The sequence below is a fragment of the Thalassophryne amazonica genome, chromosome 18 (assembly GCF_902500255.1).
Source record: "Thalassophryne amazonica chromosome 18, fThaAma1.1, whole genome shotgun sequence".
Classification (NCBI taxonomy): domain Eukaryota; kingdom Metazoa; phylum Chordata; class Actinopteri; order Batrachoidiformes; family Batrachoididae; genus Thalassophryne; species Thalassophryne amazonica.
The window spans coordinates 14787975-14812199 of record NC_047120.1 but is presented as its reverse complement, the minus strand read 5'-3'; the positions used below and the strand labels follow the sequence as shown (position 1 = coordinate 14812199).

At 43.1% G+C, this 24225-nt stretch overlaps 2 long non-coding RNA genes across 2 annotated transcripts; one reads left to right on the top strand and one right to left on the bottom strand.

Moving 5' to 3' along the window:
- Positions 1-13928: 13928 nt before the first annotated feature.
- On the top strand, positions 13929-16182 carry LOC117530327. The gene is made up of 2 exons (XR_004566317.1): positions 13929-13975; positions 16072-16182. It is a non-coding gene; the product is annotated as an uncharacterized LOC117530327 (long non-coding RNA).
- Positions 16183-20465: 4283 nt separating this feature from the next.
- Positions 20466-21184, bottom strand: LOC117530312. The gene is made up of 3 exons (XR_004566302.1): positions 20876-21184; positions 20708-20792; positions 20466-20624 (listed from the first exon to the last, which is right to left on the bottom strand). It is a non-coding gene; the product is annotated as an uncharacterized LOC117530312 (long non-coding RNA).
- Positions 21185-24225: the final 3041 nt, after the last annotated feature.

Below are 24225 nucleotides of genomic sequence, written 5' to 3'. Positions count from 1 at the left end.
GCTCTCTGAGAGATGGTGACTGCTAAAGAAGATTATATTTCACTCACTAACCACTGCTGCTCTTTTCTAATGCAGCATCATATTATAGAAAGGCTTTAACCTCCACATTATTTAAATACTTAAGGATAAACACATTTTAAGGGGACAGATTTCTACAGCTTTTACTTCATTCATCACCAATTAAAATCTGTAAGATAAATAAAATTACCTTTTTGCGAGCTTTTATTTGCTGCAGTTTTCACAAATCTACACAAAGTAGGTTTAATCTGAACATCAGAGCTGCATCAGACACTTTAACAACGTGACAGAGAGTGTAAATGCAAACTCTTCTTTTCATTAACAGTTTGTCATTCGTGTTGGATGAATTTAATCTGCAGCACATTTATTATTTAATTATTATTTTTTTGTCTAATCGCTCAACGTGCAGTTTAATAAGTGTGTTGTCTTTAATGACATGCAGTCATTAAACACAAATGTGGTTCAGTATGTGTTGACTTGAAAAGGTTCCTGGTGTTGAGAAAGTGAAGTACACGGACCCACGCCGTAAATGAACGGCCAATAAGAAGTCAAATAAATGACAATTTATTATGCAAATATGCAAACAAAACCAAATATGTTTCAGTCAATCAGTAATCAAAAAGGTGACGCGTGGGCAGGCCCGAGGGTAGGAGACACCTATCCAGAGGAGAACCGGAACCCACGAAGTTCCACCGCCAACGGAGACCTGCAACACACCAGAGCCGCCAAGTCCTGATTCCCCCAGGTGGCCACCGCTCGTGGCTGTCAGACCCGGTACTGCTGGCAGGAACAAAAACAGGTTAAGGGTGGGTGTGTGAACACCCAGCAAACAGTCAGCAACTCACAGAAATCCTCTTGTAGGAATAAATCCAAATACTCCCAGAGTGCAGAGGAAAAACTGGAGACGTGCAGTGTCAATTGTTATACTGTACTTAGTAAGTCAGAAGTGAGGAGTGGAGACGCCAGCTCCTCCAACTTCCACAAACTCGGCTACAAGCTGCAAATATAAGTTACAACTGCAAAGACTTCAGTAACAATGAATGTGCGTACGGCACAAAATGGCTGAGTTGGTTTACCTGCGTGGTAAGCTGATAACTCGGCAGAGTTATGGTGTCTCTCCCAGGTTCTTATAGATGTGGTGATGAATAATGACTGGCAGCTGACAGCCAAAACAGTGCACCTGGAGGATCCAACCAGTCCGTGCGCTCTCTGCAGGGCAAAAGGTGCCAGCATGGCAGGGCGCCATCTGGTGGTGGGCCAGCAGTACCTCGTCTTCGGCGGCCCACACAACAGGACCCCCCCCTCAACGGGCACCTCCTGGCGCCCGACCCAGCTTGTTGGGGTGTTCCCTGTAGAAATCCACCAGGAGGGCGGGATCCAAATGAAGCTCCTCTTCACCCAGGACCGTTCTTCTGGGCCATAACCCTCCCAGTCTACCAGGTACTGGTACCCCCAACCCCGCTGACGTACATCCAAGAGCTTCCTGACAGTCCACGCCGGTTCGCCGTCGATGATGCGGGCAGGAGGCAGCACCGGTCCGGGGGTGCAGAGGTCCGATGTGTGATACGGTTTGATTTTGGAGACGTGAAAGACCGGGTGAATCCGCAGTGAAGCCGGGAGTTGAAGCTTCACTGCGGCGGGGCTGATCACTTTGACGAGCTTAACGGTCCAATGTAACGGTCGGTGAGCTTTGGTGAGTCGGTCTGAAGAGGGATGTTTTGAGTGGATAGCCCGGGCTGATGAGTTGGGGCCGGGGCTCGTCGGCGGTCTGCATGGTCCTTAGCCCGCTGTTCGGGCCTTCAGGAGAGCAGAGCGGGCTTTCTTCCACACCCGACGGCATATCCTGAGGGTGCCTGGGCCGAGGGCACCTTGACTTCTCCCTTGACAGCTGGAAACAACGGTGGTTGATACCCCAAGCAGACCTCGAATGGGGGACAGGCCGGTAGAGGACGACACTTGGCTGTTGTGTTGCGTACTCGATCCAGGCCAGGTGTTGACTCCAGACCGTTGGGTGAGGGCAGATGTAACACACCTTAAGGCTTGTTCCAGATCCTGGTTGGCCCGCTCTGCTTGACCGTTTGTTTGAGGGTGGTACCAGGACGACAGGGCTCACCATGGCCCCCAGCTCCTTACAGAAGCTCCTCCAGACCTGCGAGGAGAATGAGGACCCCGGTCTGACACTATATCCATCGGGATACCTATGCAGACGCACAACGTGGTTAGACCAGGAGGTCTGCAGTCTCCGGGCAGTCGGGGAGCTTCGGGAGGGCCACGAAGGGGGCGCCTTGGGAGAACCGGTCCACTATCGTCATGATGACAGTCTTACCCTGGGACGCAGGGAGAACCGTGACGAAGTCCACTCCTATGTGGGACCAGGGGCGACGAGGGCACAGGCAATGGCTTGAGGAGCCCCTTCTCCGGATGGTGTGTAGCCTTGCCCCTGGCGCAGATGGTACATGCCCGGATGTAGTCCCTAGTGTCGGCTTCGAGCTGATGCCCCACCAGAACCGCTGCCGGACCACTGCCACGGTTCTTTGCAACCCTGGATGGCAGGAGAGCTTGGAACCATGACAGAAGTCCATATGGCAGTCCGAGCATCTGGTGGGACATACAGCCTGTTGGGAGGACCACCTCCGGGATCTGGGTGTCACGTCAGGGCCTCTCTGACCACTCCCTCCACGTCCCACGTGAGGGCCTGCGATGATAGTGGATTCTGGTATGATGGTGTCTGGTGGGTCCAACAGCCTTGCTCCAACTTTCTCTTTCATGCACCAGGGACAGGGCGTCAGACCGGATGTTCTTGGTCCCAGGGCGATAGGTGATCTTAAAGTTGAAGCGTCCGAAAAACAGTGACCATCGGGCTTGTCTGGGGGTTCAGACGTTTAGCGGTTCCTGGATGTATTCCAGGTTCCAATGGTCAGTGAGAACCACAAATGGGACCACAGCTCCCTCCAACAGATGTCTCCACTCCTCGAGAGCCTCTTTCCCCACCAGGAGTTCCCGATTTGCCAACGTCATAGTTCCGTTTCAGCGGGGGTTTAACCTGCAGGAGAAGTAAGCACAAGGGTGGAGAACACTATCGGACTCCCTGCTCTGGGACAGCACGGCTCCTATCCCTGAGTCAGAGGCATCCACTTCAACAATGAACTGGTGGTTAGGATCGGGTTGCACCAGAACTGGTTGCAGTCGAAAACCGGTGTTCAACTCCCTAAATGCGGCTTCTCACCGATCCGACCAGGTGAAGGGGACTTTTGTGGAGGTTAGGGCTTGTAAGGGGACTGACTACCGACTATAGCCCTTAATGAACCTCCTGTAAAAATTGGCAACCCTAGGAACCGTTGCAGCTTCCTATGATTTACCGGTTGGGGCCAATCTCTCACCCCCGCCTACCATTAGCAGGATTAGGTGCGACGGAGTTAAAGGAGATGATAAACCCCAGGAAGGACAAAGAAGTGCGGTGGAACTCACACTTCTTGGCCATCACAAATAGCCAGTTCTCAATAACCGCTGCAGGATACCTGACGGGCATGCTTAACATGAGTCTCAGAGTCCGGGGAGAAGATGAGGATGTTGTCTAGATATACGAAGACGAATCGATGCAGGAAATCCCACAGAACATCGTTAACCAAAGCTTGGAACGTCGCAGGGGCGTTGGTGAGGCCGAACAGGCATGACCAGGTACTCAAAGTGACCTAAGGGGGTGTGTAAATGCCGTCTTCCACTCGTCTCCCTTCCGTATCCGAACCAGATGATAAGCATTTCTAAAATCCAGTTTTGTGAATATTTTGGCTCCATGCAGAGGCGTGAACACTGAATCCAATAGAGGTAACGGGTATCGGTTGTGAACCGTGATCTCGTTCAGCCCTCTATAATCAATGCACCTCCGGCACCTCCGTAAGATTGGGGGGACTCTGACCTCCTCTTTAACTTCATCGCCGGGTGGCACCGAGGATCTTAAACACTCCTGGTGGCAGGTTTCGCTCCATTGAGCCACAACCCCAGACGGCCAATCAATCCAGGGATTGTGCTTAACCATCCATGGAAATCCCAAAATAATCCTGGAGGTAGAAGTGTGTTACAAAGAACACAATCTCCTCCCTGTGATTTCCAGAGACAACCAAAGTTAAAGGCTGTGTCTGGTGTGTGATTTCTGGTAGTAGGGTGCCATCTAGTGCCCGCACCTTCAATGGTGAAGGAATGGCCACCAGAGGGAGCCCTTCCTCCTTAGCCCACCTACTGTCCAGTACGTTCCCTTCCAACCCCGTGTCGATCAGTGCTGGAGCGGTAAGGGTTAAATCCCCACAGAGGATTGTGACCTGGGAGTCGTGCGCATTTGCATGGGACACCCGTATGGTTAGTATGACTCACTCTTAGCCCAGTCTCTAAAGTTGAGCCTTGTTGTTTAACCGCCTGGGGCCCCTTATTCTGCGCATGCTCATTCGAGCCGCAGTAAACACTCTCCACGTGTCAGTCTCCCTTGTTTTTCCTTTTTGTCATTTTTGTCCTGCTCGTTTCCATAGCAACGTCAGCAGGGGAGCTGGTGTAACGCGGAGAGCCCTGGCTTTGGAGCAGGGAGGGGACGGCACTAACTCGGATCTGGATGGGAGAGGGACAGCGCACACCCGCACACGCCCTTCGTCTCACTCCCACTTAAATTCCTCTAAACGATTGTCTAAGCGAATAACCAGATCAATAAGCCCATCTAAATCCCGCGGTTGATCCTTAGCCACCAGATGCTCCTTTAGGGCCGGAGACAGGCCCGTTTACAAAGGCAGTGCGGAGTGCTACTGAGTTCCAACCAGACCTCGCTTGCCGCAACACCGAAGTCGATTGCGTAATCAGCTGCACTCCGGTGTCCCTGTCTCATTGACAGCAGCTATTTGAAGCGGACTCGCCTCTATTGAATGATCGAACACCTGTCGAAATTGCCCTGATAAACCCAGTATATGTTGAAATGAGCCGTGAGTCCTGCTCCCAGAGCGCCGTATCCCAGGCGCGTGCCTTGCCCGAAGCAAATTAATTACATAAGCCACCGGCTATGGTCTGACGTGTACATCACGGGGCGTTGCGAAAAACGAGCTCGCACTGCATCAAGAAGTCCGCGCACGTTTCGACACAACCCCCGTACGGTTCCGGGGGGCTAATGTAAGCTTCGGGGTGACGGGGGGAGACCTTTTGAACGACCACTGGGATTTTCTGTGTTTAGCGACAGGTCCACAGGAGGAGGGGCTGCAGCCGCGCCTGACGCGTGCGTCCCCACCAAGCGGTGAGAGCCTCCATCCTACGGCTGAGGTGAATGGTCCTGCTCGGTTAATAAATCCAACCAAGCAGTGAGGTTGGTGAGAATGTGATGCACCTCCTGGTGGAGCCTGCGCACCTTGCATCTCCATTGGCTGTTCAATTGGTGGTGAACGTCCCTCGGAGTCCATGACGTGGCCGAGTTATCCTGTTGGGAAAGTGAAGTACACGGACCCACGCCAGGGGGCGTAAATGAACGGTCAATAGGAAGTCAAATAAATGACAATTTATTATGCAAATGTGCAAAAAAACCAAATATGCTTCAGTCAATCAGTAATCAAAAAGGTGATGCGTGGGCAGGCCCGAGGGTAGGAGACGCCTATCCAGAGGAGAGCCGGAACCCACGAAGTTTCACCGCCAATGGAGACCTGCAACACACCAGAGCTGCCAAGTCCTGATTCCCCCAGGTGGCCACCGCTCGTGGCTGTCAGACCCGGTACTGCTGGCAGGAACAAAAACAGGTTAAGGGTGGGTGTGTGAACACCCAGCAAACAGTCAGCAACTCACAGAAATCCTCTTGTAGGAATAAATCCAAATACTCCCAGAGTGCAGAGGAAAAACTGGAGGATGTGCAGTGTCAATTGTTATACTGTACTTAGTAAGTCAGAAGTGAGGAGTGGAGACGCCAGCTCCTCCAACTTCCACAAACTCGGCTACAAGCTGCAAGTATAAGTCACAACTGCAAAGACTTCAGTAACAATGAATGTGCGTACGGCACAAAACAGCTGAGTTGGTTTACCCGCGCGGTAAGCTGATAACTCGACAGGGTTATGGTGTCTCTCCCAGGTTCTTATGGATGTGGTGATGAATAATGAATGGCAGCTGACAGCCAAAACTGTGCACCTGGAGGATCCAACCGGTCCGTGCACCCTCTGCAGGGCAAAAAGTGCCAGCATGGCAGGGCGCCATCTGGTGGTGAGCCAGCAGTACCTCCTCTTCGGCGGCCCACACAACACCTGGTTTTTATGAAAAGTTAAATTAAATTATTCTGCAGGCAGGGATGCAGGGATGCAGTAAATTGTCTATCTTGTGTCCAGCCTTGATGATTTTGCATCAGGACACAGTCAGGGTGAACTCTGCCTTTTGGACAGCACAGATCCTTTAGAACTTTACCTGAATCAGACAAGTCCAAGTTTTCTTTCTAAAGTAGTCAAATCATTTATTTCTTTGTGTTGTTGTGAGTTTCGGAGCTTTCCTGACAGTACGCGTGCACGCTGTGACCACAGCCTGTGAAAAACAGCCTTGTGTATGTGAAGCTTTTACACAAAAGCTGCTTTGATAAATCCACCCTGTTGATGCACAGATGAAAGTTCTGATCAAATCCAATAAGAATCCATCTGATAAAGGTGTTTTTGATCAGTCAGTTGATTTACTTTAAAAAAAAGTGTATGTCCTTTCACTTCATGGGTGTTGACACACTGTGTGTATATCAAAATATACAAACACACTGCTTCACTTTAAATATGCAACAAGTCTATTTAAGATCATCTGTGTCACTGTTTGAGAGCACGGAGTCGATAAGAACAGACAGCAAACTCTTTACAGCTGCAGACAAACTCTGCAGGCCTCTGGTGCAGGGGCGGAGCCACAGGGGTGAGAGGTGGGGAAGGGCCCCCCAAACCCCTTAAAGGTCCACTTTTGCAACAATTTTAAATACATTTCTTGCAACTAATAATCATAATAATAATGATCAGATTCTAATACTTTGGGAAAAAAATAGTAAGTCCCTACAGCTGCTCTCTTGTTTGCACTTGGGGTCGCCACAGGAAATCCAAGGTGGATCTGCATGTAGAAATGGCACAAGTTTTACGCCCGATGTCCTTCCTGATGCAACGTCATATTACATGGAGAAATGTGGCAGGGGTGAGGTTTGAACTGGGAACCTTCTGTACTGAAACCAAGTGCACTAACCACTTGGCCACCACCCCTGCACGTTGGAAAAAAATATTTATATTATTATTAAATATTGTTTTTATTATTGTTATGCAGGGGTGATGGCCAAGTGGTGTGTGTGCTTGGTTTCAGTGCGGAAGGTTCCCGGGTCAAACCCCACCCCTGCCACATTTCTCCATGTAATGTGGAGTTGCGTCAGGAAGGGCAACTGGCATAAAAAAAAAAACTGTGCTAAATCAACATGCAGCTCGACTGTGGATCTGCTGTGGTGATACAGAGTGAAAACAAGGAAGCAGCCAAAAGGACTTACTTACTTTTATATTAACATCATTGGCTTACTATTTGTAATATTGAAGAGTAAAGTTGTTGTTCATTCGGCCGCTCCCGGTATGTTGGGGTCGCCACAGCGGATACAACCAGATCTGCATTGGTACTTGGCAGAAGTTTTACGCCGGATGCCCTTCCTGACGCAACTCCAGTTTTACCTGGAGAAACGCACACAGCTGCTGGTGTTCCAAAGAGGTCTCCCATCCAAGTACTAACCAGATCCTGCTCTGCTTAGCTTCTGAGATCTGTCGGGATCAGGCTGGCACAGAGCAGACTGGCATTGAAGAGTAAAGTCATTTTGCAAAAAAAAAAAAAAAAAACAAACAGGAGCTTCATACACCAAATACTCTAAGTACGTGGTGTATTATTTTTTTTAAAGGACTAAATTAAAGATACATATAGAGGGGAAATCCCTCTATATGGGCCGAAATGGGTTTCGTCAGGAGGGTGGTTGGGGTCTCTCTTAGAGATAGGGTGAGAAACTCAGTCATTCATGAAGAGCTCAGAGAGTAGAGCCACTGCTCCTTCATGTTGAAAGGAGACAGCTGAAGTAGTTCGGGCATCTGGTAAGGATGCCTCCTGGGTGCCTCCGTAGGGAGGTGTTCCAGGCATGTCCAGCTGGGAGGAGACCCCGGGGAAGACCCAGGACTAGGTGGAGGGATTATATCTCGACACTGGCCTAGGAATGCCTCGGAATCCCACAGTCAGAGGCGGTTAATGTGGCCCGGTAAAAGGAAAGTTTAGGGTCCCCTACTGGAACTGTTGCCCCACAACCTGACCCTGGATAAGCGTTTGAAGATGACTTGTGACTGGGAAATCCTACTGAGAGAGATTTCATGTGATATCATAATTCAAACTGGAGCTGCACGGTGCAGTGATGGACCCCCGTGCTGATGTTATAAGGCAGACAGGTAGACAGTTAAGGTGGACTAGATTTGGATGAGCTTTAGTGGTACATTATAGTTTTATGTTGTCTTGTTTGCACATTCTGCTTCCATAAGGACCATTGTTTACAAGTACAAATACAAAGTATTCACTGAGCATCATTTCCATTTATGTTGCTGAAAAAAATAACAATAACAAATCTTGAGTTTTATTTTTCAGCTTTGGTAAACACTCTGTGTTTTCTTTCACTCGCACCTGCTCACGCATCTTTGTATCCTACATCACTTCACTTGGTGCACTCTCTTCCTCCCTATCTTGCACTGTGTTTAGTCTTCATTCACTAGCCACACCTCGTTCTACAACCCCAGGCAAAAATTATGGAATCCGGCCTCGGAGGATGTTCATTCAGTTGTTTAATTTTGTAGAAAAAAAGCAGATCACAGACATGACACAAAACTAAAGTCATTTCAAATGGCAACTTTCTGCTTTAAGAAACACTATAAGAAATCAAGAAAAAAAATTGTGGCAGTCAGTAACAGTTACTTTTTAGACCAAGCAGAGGGAAAAAAAAATATGGACTCACTCAATTCTGAGGAATAAATTATGGAATCACCCTGTAAATTTTCATCCCCAAAACTAACACCTGCATCAAATCAGATCTGCTCGTTAGTCTGCATCTAAAAAGGAGTGATCACACCTTGGAGAGCTGTTGCACCAAGTGGACTGACATGAATCATGGCTCCAACACGAGAGATGATCATGGGGGCTGTGTTGTTTGGGTCCAGGGTTGAATGATGCTGAACGTCACCATTTTGTCTTCCAGCTGCACACATAGTTATATTACCCTCCTGTCAGTGGTGGGCACAGCCAACCAAAAAAGTTAGCTTCGATAACAGCTAATCAACTAACTGAAAAGTTATCTTTTATAAAGCTAAACCGATAAAGCACACAAAAATTTATCGAAGCTACAGCTAACCGATAACTTTCAGTATTGTCTCCGGTACTCTTGCAACTACTAACAAGCTGATTTTGAGTCTTAACACCATGATCACAGTGAGTCAGCACTTCTGTCTTTGTGCACCTGTTAGAGGTGGGCGGATCGATCCTAATATCAATAATATCGATACCAACGCTGGTATTGATATTGAACGATCCTTGTGTAAAAAGATCGATATTCAAGCTTTTTTGTCTCTCCCGCACGCACTCACTGCTGCGCACACAGATTCATCAAAGTCTACTCTCTGTAAGAGCAGCGCTGCGCTATGTCACACAACATGGAGCAGCACACCCTTGTATTATGGTTTGTCAATCCTCTACCTCAGGAGAATTTGTTTTAAGTTGAGTGATTTTTTTTTTTTAAACAAAAATGTCACGTACAATGTTTGACAAAACTCTATCCTAGGTCTTTTGGATCCTTTAGATCTATGAAGCTTAAATATGAAAAAGTATCAGTATCGATATCGGCGATACTGGGCCTGTATTTTCTTGGTATCGGATCAATACCAAAATTTCTGGGATCGCCCACCTCCAGCTAGTGATGTTAAGCTCGAGTCAGGCTGCTCGACACAGCATCGAGCTTTGTGAACCAGAAGTGTCGGTGAGCAGCATTTCGAGCACGCCCTCATCACGTGACCACTGCGAGCGAGGCCTCGTTACGTCACACCACGTGTCGAGCTTCGCGGGAAAGTCGAATAATTTGGGCGTGTCAATACGACCCGCCAAGTATTTAAATGAGATCTGAATCGCACAAACTGTGGGTTTGTGAGAGGAGGAGACTGCTAGCGACAGTGTTATTGCCAATTAATACGTGACAGGGACAGCATTAGTTTATATTTAGGTCTAGTTTAGAGTTCATTTAGTATAGTTAGCTACATACACATAGGACCTAACATAGACAGACACACACCATACACAACAGGCATTTATTCATATACAACATTTATCCACACAGTACATCAACATAGGTTATAGGTTAGACTATATTTCATAGGTAGATCAGAGACTGAGCTGAGTGACTGAAGAGCTGTGATTTTGGCGAGCGGGTCTTCTCCAAAGCTGGAGAGGTGGTGAGGCAGAAGAGGAGCCGATTAAAGCCCAGCACTGTTGAAATTATTCTTTTTTGAATAAAAATTGTTGATAGTTGCACAATCACCGTCTCCTATCCCCTCTATTCTAATTTACAAATTACAGTATCATAAGCATGTCTTTCTCACTTTTCCCGTCACATTCCATCCAATATTGAGGACTGATGAATCTACATATAGTCTACAATAAAGGCTTTCATAACCAGTATGTGTACATCTGTAAGGACTATTTATTACATTAAGAAAGACACAATAATGAAGATGACATTTTTTATTACTATTTTTCAAGGACAAACCACATCAGTCATGAATTACTGCAAACATTTGTCACAGCACTCGCTCAGGGTAATTCTCAAAACAATCCAGCAGATGTCACCCTTCAAACTGTATCAAATGCCTCGAAGCAGTGTGTCGATTTTCAGCCAGTTGTGTTGAAGTGGCTCATTGGTTCATGAGGCCTCGAAATTGCCATCACTACCTCCAGCACCTGTCCTTGCGCTCACACGCCATTATTCTTTAACAGAATATAGCAGTGTCACAGTAAGGGAGAAGTCTTGGGAAAAAAAGCAGTTTTGACTTATGGTTTTGATATAAAAAAAATTATCCAGATAGAATAACTCCATTATTGTCAATTCTGTCATTTGTACAAAGTTAAAATATAACACATATCTTTTAATTTTAAATAATGCACTAATTCTGAAGTTTTGTAACAAACACAGACAGATGCCAAAGGGATTATGGGTAAATGAGCCTCGGCTAACACTGATTGGTTGACTCATTCATTCTATGTAAAAGTCAACATGTTAATGTGATGTGAGTGTTGGTATTTACATATGAATGCGCTTTTGTAAAATATGCCATTTTATTCATATGTAAAAAAAAAAAAAAAAGTCATTTGCAAAAGCCAAAAGTCAAGTTGTGATTACCATCTGATATAACCAGGGGCAAAATGCACAGAACACTTGATCAGAGCATCCCAAATGCATTTCTCCTGTCATGACTGTACTGAGATTACCCACAATGCACCTGGACACAGCATGTCCACACTAAAACCTTCAAAATTAATGCAATACTTTAAAACTAAAACATATAGCTGATGTTTCTCTGCTACAAAACATTTAACAGGTAAGTGATAAAATCTTTGATATCAGACTTAACAAAGGTTTTAAACTGTTTCAGATTTATTCACTTCACCTGCAAAAACATGTTGGTGATCTAAAAATTATCAGACCAAAATGTATCGGCAGATAATTGGTCCGATGATGGTTTTCAAAGTTATCTGAAAAGCTAATCCGATAATGAAAACATTAGCTTTGATAATTAGCAGATTAGCGGAAGTGTGCCCACCACTGCCTCCTGTTGTCCTGCTGGGATGTAGATGATGTCACGTGTCCAATAATCTTCCCGCCATGTGTCCTTGTTTTTGCCAGGTTGAAACCTGCCTCATCCACAAAAATCAGTTCATGACCCGTGAAGTATGTCTCCAGCTCCATCACTCTCCGGAAGAGACAAAACAATGTAGCACATATATAGATATATTTAGTATATTTGTGAATATTTAATGATAAATACATTGAATGAATAATGCAGATATTACTGCAGAGATTGAAATGAAAATCATGAGTGTTACTGCCCTCAAGTGGGCATAATGCTGTACTACAACGTCATGAATTTCAGTAGAATAATGCAGATTTTAGAACGGATTTTAAAATATGTAATATAAATATATAAGCCTATTATCGTCCATAAAAAATACAACTGCTTGAATTTAAACGAAATCTTGATAATTCACTGCCCTCAGGTGGACACAACAGTGAACTAAAACAATTTCTATATTTTACTTAAATATTCACAAATACGAAACACTACATTAGGCATTCCGGTACGAATAATAACAATAATAATGACAACTCAATGGCAAAAATACTATTTTCTTATTAATTTAAACAGGAATGGTTTTACAGGTGGAGGCCACCGATATTTTTCCTCCCTCATATTTTGTGACTGATTTTTCATTAGTTTTGCGTTTGGTTGGGGTCAGTGTCACCACTGGTACCATGGTGCGGTACCTGGACCCAACACATACATCAATACATGCCTTTGCCAAGGTTTGCTGTGTCTCCCAGCACAGTCTCAAGATCACGGAGGAGATTACAGGAGACAGTTATTCTAGGACAGCTGGACAGGGCAACAGAATGTCCTTAACCCATCAGCAGGACCAGGATCTGCTCCTTTGTGCAGGAGGAACAGGATGAGCACTGCCAGAGTCCTACAGAATGACCTCCAGTAGGCCATTGGTGTGAATGTCTCTGACCAAACAATCAGAAACAGACTTCATGAAGGGTTCTGAGGGCCTGACGTCCTGTAGTGGACCCTGTGCTCACTGACCGGCACCGTGGAGCTCGACTGACATTTGCCATAGAACACTAGAATTGGTTGGTCCACCACTGTGCTTTTTGCAGATGAGAGCAGGTTCAACCTGAGCACATGTGACAGACACGAAAGAGTCTGGAGAAGCCGTGGAGAATGTTATGCTGCCTGCATTAAAAGTCTGACACTTCACTCAGCATGACACGGTCATGCTGAGTGAAGTATCAGACTTTTATCATTCAACACTTCAATCAGTTCAATAAACACCTCTTCATTTCTTTCAGTGTCTTCATCTGCACCCTTGTCGCCTTCATCTGGCTCTTGCAGTTTGGTCCTCTTTCGACCAAAATTTAGTTTCCCATAACTCATAGTTTTTCTAACCTCCATCAAAACATAAACGGTTTCAATAGCTTCCAAACTCCTTCCTGAGTCCATAACCTGTTGATGTTGCATCATAAAAGGACCGGTATACGTGTCTTAACATAAAGGTGGAGCAGTTTCCAGGAGCAAAGTCACAGTCATTTATTGATTATCTGCTGCACTCTGACAATGACAGCATGTGAAGAGCATATTGAAGAACACAACAGTTCAACATCTTTGAATTACAGGATTGATGGACAGACAAAAACGTTTTTCTTTCTTTTCCGTCTCTGCAAATCGCTTGTTCATGATCTAGTCCAGCAGAGGGCGGTAATGCAACGATAAATTCGTCACCACCATTATATTGCAACGAAGAAGAATTGTTTCCTGTTTTCGTCCGAGGCTAAAGCTAGTTAGCGGGAGATGCTGGAAACTCTTTTCTGAACAGATCAAACTTCACTCTGTGATCCTCGAATATGTTTTTTGAAGAGCTCCAGAAGTACAAAGGTCGACAGTAAACCGGAAGAAGAAGAAAAGGCGAAGTTAGCGTGAAAAGGTGTAACAGCTGAGAAGGTTGTTGAAACAGCGGCTAACTGCTGCTAATGGCGAGATATTTGAGTTGGTAGAAACAAAAAACATCGCAGAGCAGCAAGAAGAAACGAGTGGATTTAAAGAAGAGAAGAAACTAGTCAACGTGCTGGATGCTGTTTTCAAGCCTGAAGTTCGCTGATCCAGAGCAGGTTTGTCCACTAAACTTTATTTCAGACCAACTCCACCACATCCAAATGATAGCTGTTAGTTCTTATAATAGACTGAACACCAAATATCAGCAAAAATAGATAAGACAAACTGATAATTGAAGGACAGTTCAGCTTGGTGATGGACTGATGAAGCCAATAAATCGATACTATCGATTGCAGTTTGTCCTCATTTTATACACACAAAAATGGAACTATGCACACAATTCATAAAATCTGATGCTCACGTGTCAACATCATGACTCCAAACTGCTGAACTCTGAGCACAACATCATGGTTTCACTCAAATCAGTTCATTAATTTATGCCAAAGGAAAGTGCTGATGTTCCAACTACACAGAAACAGAGATACAAGCTAACATGAAGAGCAAGAGACTGGATAAGAAAAATAACTATTGTAAATTTTTTCAGTTTCTCTGTTTTTGCTCAGGGTCATCATGGTAGATCTGATATCTATCTGTATGTTGATTTGGCACAGGTTTTACACCGGTGCCCATTTTCCACATGACATGGTAAATGGGCACTGGTGGTCCTGAGCCAACTACGTCCTGGTTTGGAAGCAAGTACACTAACCCCCATGCTGCCCTATAATAAAAATAACCATATCAAAAGAAATAAAACTGAAGATCTGTCCAGATAAGTCGACTTTAAAAACCTCTTTAACACTGAGGGTGAATTATGGCTCCTGATAGTGTTGATAATATCACACATACAAATGATTTATTGCACATTCTGAGAGTGGAAGAGTTTGTGGACATCTGAGCAGCTGCAGACATGTTATTATTGGACATTTGAGGAGCATAAAAAGGAGGACTGATGAGACACAGTGAGACAGGGAGGGGACAGCTGTTATGTTAATTAGTGGCAAAGGGAGGAGTTATAGAGTCTGATTTCTAATTCTGAGGCTACATCACCCACTGCTAGGCTACATGACGTCATCAGTTGTCTTTGTCGTTGCGAGTAGTAGATGGGATTGGCCACTGCATTTTATTGCTGTAGCATTTTTCAGTGTTTTCTCTCTGTCCGACGTGCAGAGGGAAATATGCGAGAATGGCATCTGTGGACAGTGGGATGCTGTACTGATGGTGAGATCTCATGCCTGAAGTTGTTGCAGAACATGTTTTTTTTTCTTCCAAACTTTATAAAATGTTGATAAGCTTTAAAAAAAAACCTTGTAATAGTTAGAATAGCCTAAGCAGTGGGTCACCCCTTTGAGTCCCCCTGATGTTTGGCACAAGAGCAGAGCTTCAGAGTGATTTTCCTCGTCTCTGACACTGGTATCAAATCATTGTTAAATTACAAAATGCTTTGATAGTGTATTTACTACAATATGACAAATTATTTTAATCTGATTTTTCAATCTGACATGGTTTCTTCAGGATTCAGTCAAATTATGCATCACAGTAAAGATCAGATTTGATCGATTTGGGAAGAAAAAATGTTACGTTTTTATGCCATATGGCCCAGCCCAAATTAAGCCTTTGAGTTGGAAAATTAAATTCACACAACAAGGCATCACAATATAAAACCAAGTTCAGGAAGACACTATTTTGGTTCAGCTTGTCAATTAAATATCAGTTTGCAACATCTTGATGAGTCGGACCATAATGGATCATTATGCACTTATTGCGTTGTGTTGTAGAATCCGGATCCAGGTAAAGTCCGGGTCACGATGTGAATCACATATCTGTTATTTTGAGTCCTCGTTAACCCTCGGTGGATGTCAGAAATATCTACAGAATGGGGACAACGTCTCATTCTCTTCTTTTCTCTTCCTGATCACTTCATTTTATTACACATCATCTTATGGATATTAATATCATATCCTTTCTCTGTCTGCCTCTATTATCAGCTGGTTGCAGCAAGTATGTAAGGGAAACATGTACATTTGTCTGGGATCAGAGTTGGTGTCTACTGTTTTAGGATGTCTGTCCCAGCACAGAGACATTTCGGACACATTCTCTCACTTGTGATTGGTCAGTCTGGGCAGCAGAGCAGCAGCAGATGATTAAATCAGCCTATTTTTAGTCTTTCCTCCACTTGGTCGTTGACTCTCTCTTTCTTTTGTGTGTTTCAAAGTCTTTCTGCAAACATATCTGGAGTCCATCAGATGACGGACATGTTGAAACTACAGCCAACACTGATGAAGGAATGATCACAGACCAGGAAGAAGAAATGAGGCATTTAAAAGAAGAGAACAAAAGAGGTAAAGGGCTGGATGCTGTTTTTATTCCTCCAAATCTCTTCTACAAAACAAGTTTGTTCACTCGGCTTTGTTTGTGTTGCTGATGCTTTAGAACATGTTGTAAACCGTCAAATATTTTCCTCCATTCCCTTGGTAACTTGGTAGCATTAATATCCAGCTTTGCTACCAGCTGTGACATGAAAATTCAGTAAGGTATATCTTCTGTTATACATTAAAATATGTCGACCTGAATAGTGCACTGAAAAAAGAGAATAGTTGAACCAACTTAAAAAAAAAAGTGTTACAATTGGTAACACCTGAATGAATTAAGTTGTTTGAACTTAAGTTAGCAACTTAGATCAACTCTAACTTACAAGTGTAAGTTCAAAGAACTTAATTCATTCAGGTGTTACCAATTGTAAAACATTTTAAATTGATTCTTTTTTCAGTGTGTAAACTGTGGAAGTGTGCACATATGTGGCTTTGTGAGAGAGAGAGAGAGAGAGAGAGAGAGAGAGAGAGAGAAAGAGAGGCTGTGCTGGAGGTCAGGTCCCAGAAACATTCTGTGTTAACAAGAACTATCTTTGGTTTTGTGATAGCAGCCAGTTTAGCCTGGTAGTCTGAGTGGTGATAGAAACCATCTTCAGGTGAGGCCGGGAAGCGTCACCGGTTTAGAACTGATGCACGTAACTCTAGTTACAGGCACCCCATCAAGACGGGATGTAGCACAGGTAAACTAATGTCCATTTTCTCTTTGTTATTATCTTGCAAATAAGAGTTTATTACACTAAACTGTACTTTCATCAAATGTTTTGACACGGGCCGTTACATAAACTGCATCATAAATCAGTACAATATATGTAATCGAAATATCACTTTTTATTTTCCACTTTTGATGTGGATAACTAAAAAAAATAAATTGAGGGAGTCTGTAATGAACTATTGTGGTTAGTGTAACTCTCTATTTGCTTTCATATAACTGACAAACCTATGAGAGATGCACCGATATGCACGGACACTACGGATAATCCACCGGTTGTGCAAACAAGTGATTTAAAAAAAAAAAAAAAAAAACATTCTGATTGTCGTGAGCAAATAAATCAGTAAAATTTTCAGACTCTTGTTGGGCTGCCACAGTTGTGAGGTCCAATCCAGCACATTAGCTCATAATCTGAATGCCAAAAGGTTAATAAAGGTCAAAGGTCTGAGGAAGCAGCATCAGCAGCTCATGATCTACAGGTTCTAGAAGGAACCTTCACAACCTCTAACAGTGTCTGGAACAGCTCGAGGGGAGTGACACGAAGACTAGAACACGTGAGCAACAAGGACATGATGAGCACATTAACAGTGCCTCATAGAAGGACAGAGTAGACCCAGAGCTCAGTGCCCACAGAGATATGCTGCATTCTCACACAAATTAAAGCAGGACACCAGTGGGCAGGACAGAGCTGAGACTGTGGATCTGAAAACCTTCTGGAGCCCACCCAAACCTTCATCACAATTTTGAACAACACATGAGATTAAGATGAGTATTTTCCACATATTTTCTATTAAAATGTGACACATAAATGAAGAATAATGCGTATTTTAAAACCTATGGCTTTGTTTATTATTTCTGAATACATTGTTAAAAAAAAAAATCAAATATTTTGGGTAATTTTTAAACTTTACAAGATTGACCATCAGACATTTTTATTTAATTTTGTGATTTCTCATGGCCTATCTGCAGTACCTTGAGTTCCTGCAGAGCCTTAATAAGTCTCAAAAGGCATTAAATTTGTTCTTCAAAAATTAAATCTTGCAATCTTAATTTGTATTAATCTGAATTATTGGTTGAGTTAATAGCATTTAAAAGGAATAGTTTGCACCATGTCTCAGGCTTAGTTAGGTTATGGGGTAACATATGTCCACGCCCATAGAATCCAATGACGTCAGACTTGTTGACCTTTACTCTTCCTTTCTCTCTGGCAGAGCTCTTCTCTGCCTGCAGAGGATAGAGCTTTGTCATTCATACCTGCCAGTCTGCTACAAACATGTAACAGACAGGTACTAAATCTTTGATTTCAGGACTTTATAAATGTTTTTAACTGTTATGCTTTATTCACTATGCCCACGAAAATATGTTAGCGCTCTAAAGTTATCGGAACTAAATTTACAGGAAGCTAATTGATCCGCTTATGGTTTTCAAAGTTATCTGGAAAGTAATCCACGAATGAAAATGTTAGCTAACATAGACAAGACATTGATATCATCCAGTTGTGGTGGGGCAACAGGCCTGATGAGAAGAAGAACCCGAAGAAATACCTTGAGGCAATTCCCGGTCTCCCAAGTGAACACGGGGTGCAGTTGTCTGCAAATAAGGGAACGATCGCCATCTTGAAGAGAGCCCTCGGACACAATGCCAGCTATGGTTAGGGTAACTATAGAGCCTAGGGTGCAACTTTAGACCCCGGGTCTGGGACCCACTGCATTCTATTAAAAGAAATCGAAGGCAAATGAAAAACAAAAGCAAAAACAACTTCAAAGGTTCAAACTCACCACTCTGCTTCTTTATTTTAATGAGTGCTGTTCTAACATTTACGAGGTCTCTTAGATAATAAACCGACCCTTTTATATATTTTTTTTAACTATATGGATTTGAATGACATGCGATTACACCAATCATGCTTGAACCCTCGTGCGCATGCGTGAGTTTTTTCACGCGTGTCGGTGACGTCATTTCCCTGTGGGCAGGCCTTGAGTGAGATGTGGTCCCGCCCTCTCGGCTGAATTCCTTGTTTCACACGCTGCTCGAGACGGCGCGCGTTTGCTTTATCAAAATTTTTTCTGGACCTGTGAGGAATATCCGAGTGGACACTATTCGAGAAAATTGTTTAACAGCTTGGGCATGTTCCAACTTGCCCGTTAAGATTTCCAACGGAGGTGTTTTTCCTGCTGCGGACCCCCGCGGTCGGGTCCAGCCCGACATGCGACTGTGCCCGCACGTTCTTTCATACAAAATGACCGTTAACAATGGAATGTCCGAATAAACTCCTCATGCCGACTTCTTCTGAAAGTTCTCTGTTCTCTGACGACTTTACTGCGTCAACAGAGCCTGAAATGTGGAAGTTTTCAACTTGAAACGGCGAGACGCTGCCGCCTCGAAGCGCAGATCGCCGTTCAGGCGCCGTGGACCGTCCTTAAAGCGACACTACCAGACCAAAATCTCTCATCAGCCGTTAAAATTTTTACCGAAAACCAGCTGAATTTATTGAATGGTGTCCACTCAGTTGTGCCTTACAGTTTTGAAAATTTTTTATCAAACAAAGCAACAGTCTCTGAGCCCTTCCTAAACAATGAAAAAAATCGACGAGCGGGTGGACGACTCCTCACTCAAAGACTGCCCACAGGCGAATGACGTAACCGACAGGCGTGAAAAAACTCTCGCATGCCCACGAGGGTTCAAGCATGTCTGATGTAATCACACGTGATTCAAATCCATATAGTTTTTGAAAAAAATAATAAGGTCGGATACTTTTCTAATAGACCTCGTATTGTTAATTGTTTCTTCACAGATATGCAGTCATTGTTGTTTATGAAAAAGAAATTCTACTTGACCACCAGGACTGGAATCTGAGTGTTGACCAGGAGGACATTAAAGAAGAAGAGAAGCTATGGAGAGAGCAGCTTCAGCAGCTGGAGGAGGCAAATCTCACCAAGTTTGGTTTCACTGCCGTCCCTGTGAAGAGTGAAAATGATGATGAAAAACCAGAGTCATCACAACTTCATCAAAGCCGAAGTGATGAGAGCACAGAGGCTGAGCCTGTAGCCAGCAGCTCATCTGTACACAGAACACTGAGAGTAGAAGCTGATGGACAGGACGATGGAGGACCACAACCAGCCAGCAGCTCAGTGTCCAAACAGTCCTTTACAACCAGATACCAGTGGCAGGAATTCAGACAGCTCTGGAAGTGAGACTGATGACAGTTATGACTGGAAACAGACCAGAGAACTTCGGTCAAGTTTTAACTGTCGAACAAATATCAATATTGTTAGTTCAAGCAATTGCAACATTGATGAGAAACAGTTGAATTGCTCTCAGTATGTAAAAGCATCTGGTCACATGAACAATTCAGAGCAACACAAGGGGAGGCAAGTAAGCCTAAAACCATTTAGCTGTTCTGATCAGGGTACAAGACAGAAACAGAAGGGCACTCTGAATAAACGCAAGACAATTCATACAGGACAGAAACAGTTTTGCTGTTCCAAGTGTGGTCAAAGATTTGGACGAAAGAGCCACCTGAACAGACACCTGATAATTCATACAGAAGAAAAACAGTTTGGTTGTTCTGAATGTGGTAAAAGATTTGGACAAAAGAGCGATTTGAACACACACACAATAATTCATACAGGACAAAAACCATTTGGCTGTTTTGAATGTGGTCACAGATTTGTACAAAAGAGCAACCTAAACGCTCACATGATAATTCATACAGGACAAAACGATTTGGCTGTTCTGAATGTGGTCAAAGATTTGGACTAAAGAGCTACCTGAATAAACACATGATAACTCATACAGGGCAAAAAACCATTTGTCTGTTCTGAGTGTGGTCAAAGATTTGGACGAAAGAGCCACCTGAATAGACACATGATAATCATGTAGGAGAAAAACAATTTGGCTGTTCTGAATGTGGTAAAAGATTTGGACAACAGAGCGACATGAACAAACACATGATAATTCATACAGGAGAAAAACCATTTGGCTGTTCTGAATGTGGTCAAAGATTTGGACAAAAGAGCTACCTGAACACACACATGATAATTCATACAAGGCAAAAACAATTTGCCTGTTCTGAATGTGGTAAAAGATTTAGCCGAAAGAGCCACCTGGACACACACGTGATAATTCATTCGGGACAAAACAATTTGGCTGTTCGGAGTGTGGTAAAATGTTTGGACTAAAGAGTAACCTATACAAACACATGATAATACATACTGGACAAAAGCCATTTGGCTGTTCTGAATGTGGTCGACGATTTGGACAAAAGAGCAACCTGAACACACACATGAAAATTCATACAACTTCTTCAAGTGCTGTAGGGCGACATCTCTCCTGTGCCAGCACTCAGCTAGATAACCACCAGATCTCAAAAATACTGATCCTGGGACCCCAGCAACAGCAGCCTTAAAGGGCCAAAAGAAACTAGCCTAACTACAGCACAGTAAAGTGTTCTATTGAGGAGAAAGAAAAAGAACTTACACTGCATCAGTACCCAAAATATGGAGAAGTGGGGCAGGAAAAAAGCAGTATTTGAGGAAGGATAAAAGAGGTGAATCTCCCAGCAGTGAAGAAATAAAGATACCACAAATACAAACTACAACCAATTGCCTCTCAAATCCCAACATTTTTAACAGCAGAATTAATACAAAGTATAAAGGAAGAAGCCAAAGAAAAATCAATAAATGATCACCAGTCACTTGAGGAAGTGAAACAGGTAGAGTTTGAAAAGAGTCAGTGGAAGCGGGAAGAAGAGTAGGTACTGCTGTGGGCAATATAAGTATGTATTTAGTTTGTGCACTTGAATTTTAGTTTTTGTGGTGTTGTCAGGTTTAGTTTATTTTTTATTTTTTCCCCTCAGCGTTTTCAGTTCCTCAGTTCTTTTTCAGATCATTTTCACAGAACATTGGTTAACTCTGCTATACATAACTTGTCATTGCTTTTTGGCACTTGGTTTCCGACTGATGATTGGAAGATAGACAAATAGACATAAAATGGAACCTCCATTAAGTTTTGGTGGTGTAAGTAAATTTATAACAGAAAAATGAGAGTGATTGAGACTGAGATATAATGCAAAATGTACACCAAATGGGCTTTTCAATATTCAATTCAAATGTCCACAAAATCCACAATCAATTGGATCAGGTCAGGGTCAAACTTTGTCAGGCAATCGTGAGTGTCAGTCTGCACCTCCCTTTCAATTATGAGAGTGATTGGAACACGTTTGATTAAGATATAATATAAAATATTCATTAAATGGGGTTTGCAATGTGAAATTTAAATGGCCATAAAATCTGTAATCTGGATCAGATCCGGACCAAACTTGGTCAGTTGATAAAGGATACCACCCTACATAACACTCTCAAATGTGAAATTCGATATTTTTTTGACAGTATGCATTTTTGAAAATTCATTCAATGTTTAAGCTAAGAATTTTCCCTGACTTTGATCTATGACCTTGAAAATTTAATCAGTTTCTTGCCAATCACGATATGAATCTTAAGTAAAAATTTCATAATGATATATGAAAAATTGTGGGCTCCATGTTCACAAAGAAACAGACAGACAAACAAACAGTGGCCAAAGCATAACCCCCTCCAACTTAGTTGGCGGAGGTAATTAAGCGATGTTTTAAGAAATCTCCAAAACGTTTGGACCAGAGAGAAAACTGAGTAGAAAGATTGAGTTTGTTTGGTTGTTATTAAACTTAGACTTGCTGTCAACTGATTTCCTTGGTGATCTTTAAAGTATTAGGGAGGGTGTCTGCTGCAGAAATTACCCATACATGGCTGCCTTTTCTATCACCACAGTTAAGAGAAGGACAGTGTCAAGAAAATGCTGCCAGCTAGACTCTCCTTAAAATATCCATCTCTTAGGTGTACGCTAGACTGCACAGAAATTTTGTTAGAAAGACCAAGGCATCTTGAACTTCAAGTTCTGACTTGGTCTGACTACAAAAAGAACAATACTGCCAAATACCTTGTTGCATTGTCACCAAAGATATGATCAGCTTTTTATCAGATGGCTATGGGGGAAGAGCTTCAGATAAGGCTATTTTACAGAAGTCAGGCTTTCTGGATCTCTTGAACCCTGGTGATGAAATACTGGCGGATCAGGGTTTCTCAATAAAGAGTGAGTTGCTGGTGCGTAGAGCCCAGCTACACATATCATCTCTGAGCTCAGGGATTGAGCAGCAAACTCCCTTGATGTTGCCAAGACCAAGAAAGTTGTAAATGCCAGATACATGTTGAGTGAGCCATAGGCAGCCTGAAACGGTTTGGCATCCTCAAGAACAAAATGCCAATTACACTGTTGCCTCTCCTGGATGACATGGTCTTGTGTGTGCAGCATTGTACAATCTTCTCCCACCACTCGTGTCCTAAGAATAGCAATGTACAAGATCTAAACACTTGTTTTTTGAGTATTTGAATGTGATGTACTTTATCAGTAATTCGGGGTTCTCGGTTTTGCATATATTTGTCATAATTGTTGTCAAGGGATTGTTTATTTATCACTACCTAACATGTTTTGTGGGTACTTATCTATATTTTTTGTTGTTAAGTGTCAGTATGGATTGTTGTAACTTTACCATCCTGTGATGTGTATTGAATTAACAATTTTTTGAAAAAAATGTATGTAAAAACATAATTAAATCCTGTTATGTTAAAATACAATTATAATACTTTTTTGTATGGCAGTGTATATGCAACACAAATGTAAAGTCTGTTCTGCTTCATCATGTCTTGTGACGAGTCATTTTGGGTACATAAGTTATTAAATAGGTTAATAGTTTTTATTTTTCTTTCTTGAATATTTCTTTGCCAATAGTTGCACCATCAACCATCCAACATCCATTAAAATCACTTTTCTGAGACACCAACAAATGTAAGGAACATTCATGAAACATCAACTAAGCTGACTAGCAAGTATTACAGCTACGTTTCTGTAATTAAATAACTTTCTAAGAACGGCAAGCCAAGCTAAACAAACTAGCTTTACTGTAAGCTGCAACAGCTAATGCTAACCATAAGCCACGGGGCAAAAGCTGTATCTTGTCACTTCGTGATGACTCTCAAATTGCAACTTAAATTCTTTTTTTTTTCTTTTTTCAGAGAGAATGTCATTTTCAAAATGTTCCTAGATCAAAATTGCTCTAAAGTTTTTAATTAGCCTTTTTTAATCATACCAATTAGGCTGTTTTAGACTGCTCTAATTATTGGGGAAAGCAGGGAGGTGGATGTGAAAATCTCCACTGAGTTATTCCCTGACACGTGTCTTTATCTTTGGAACT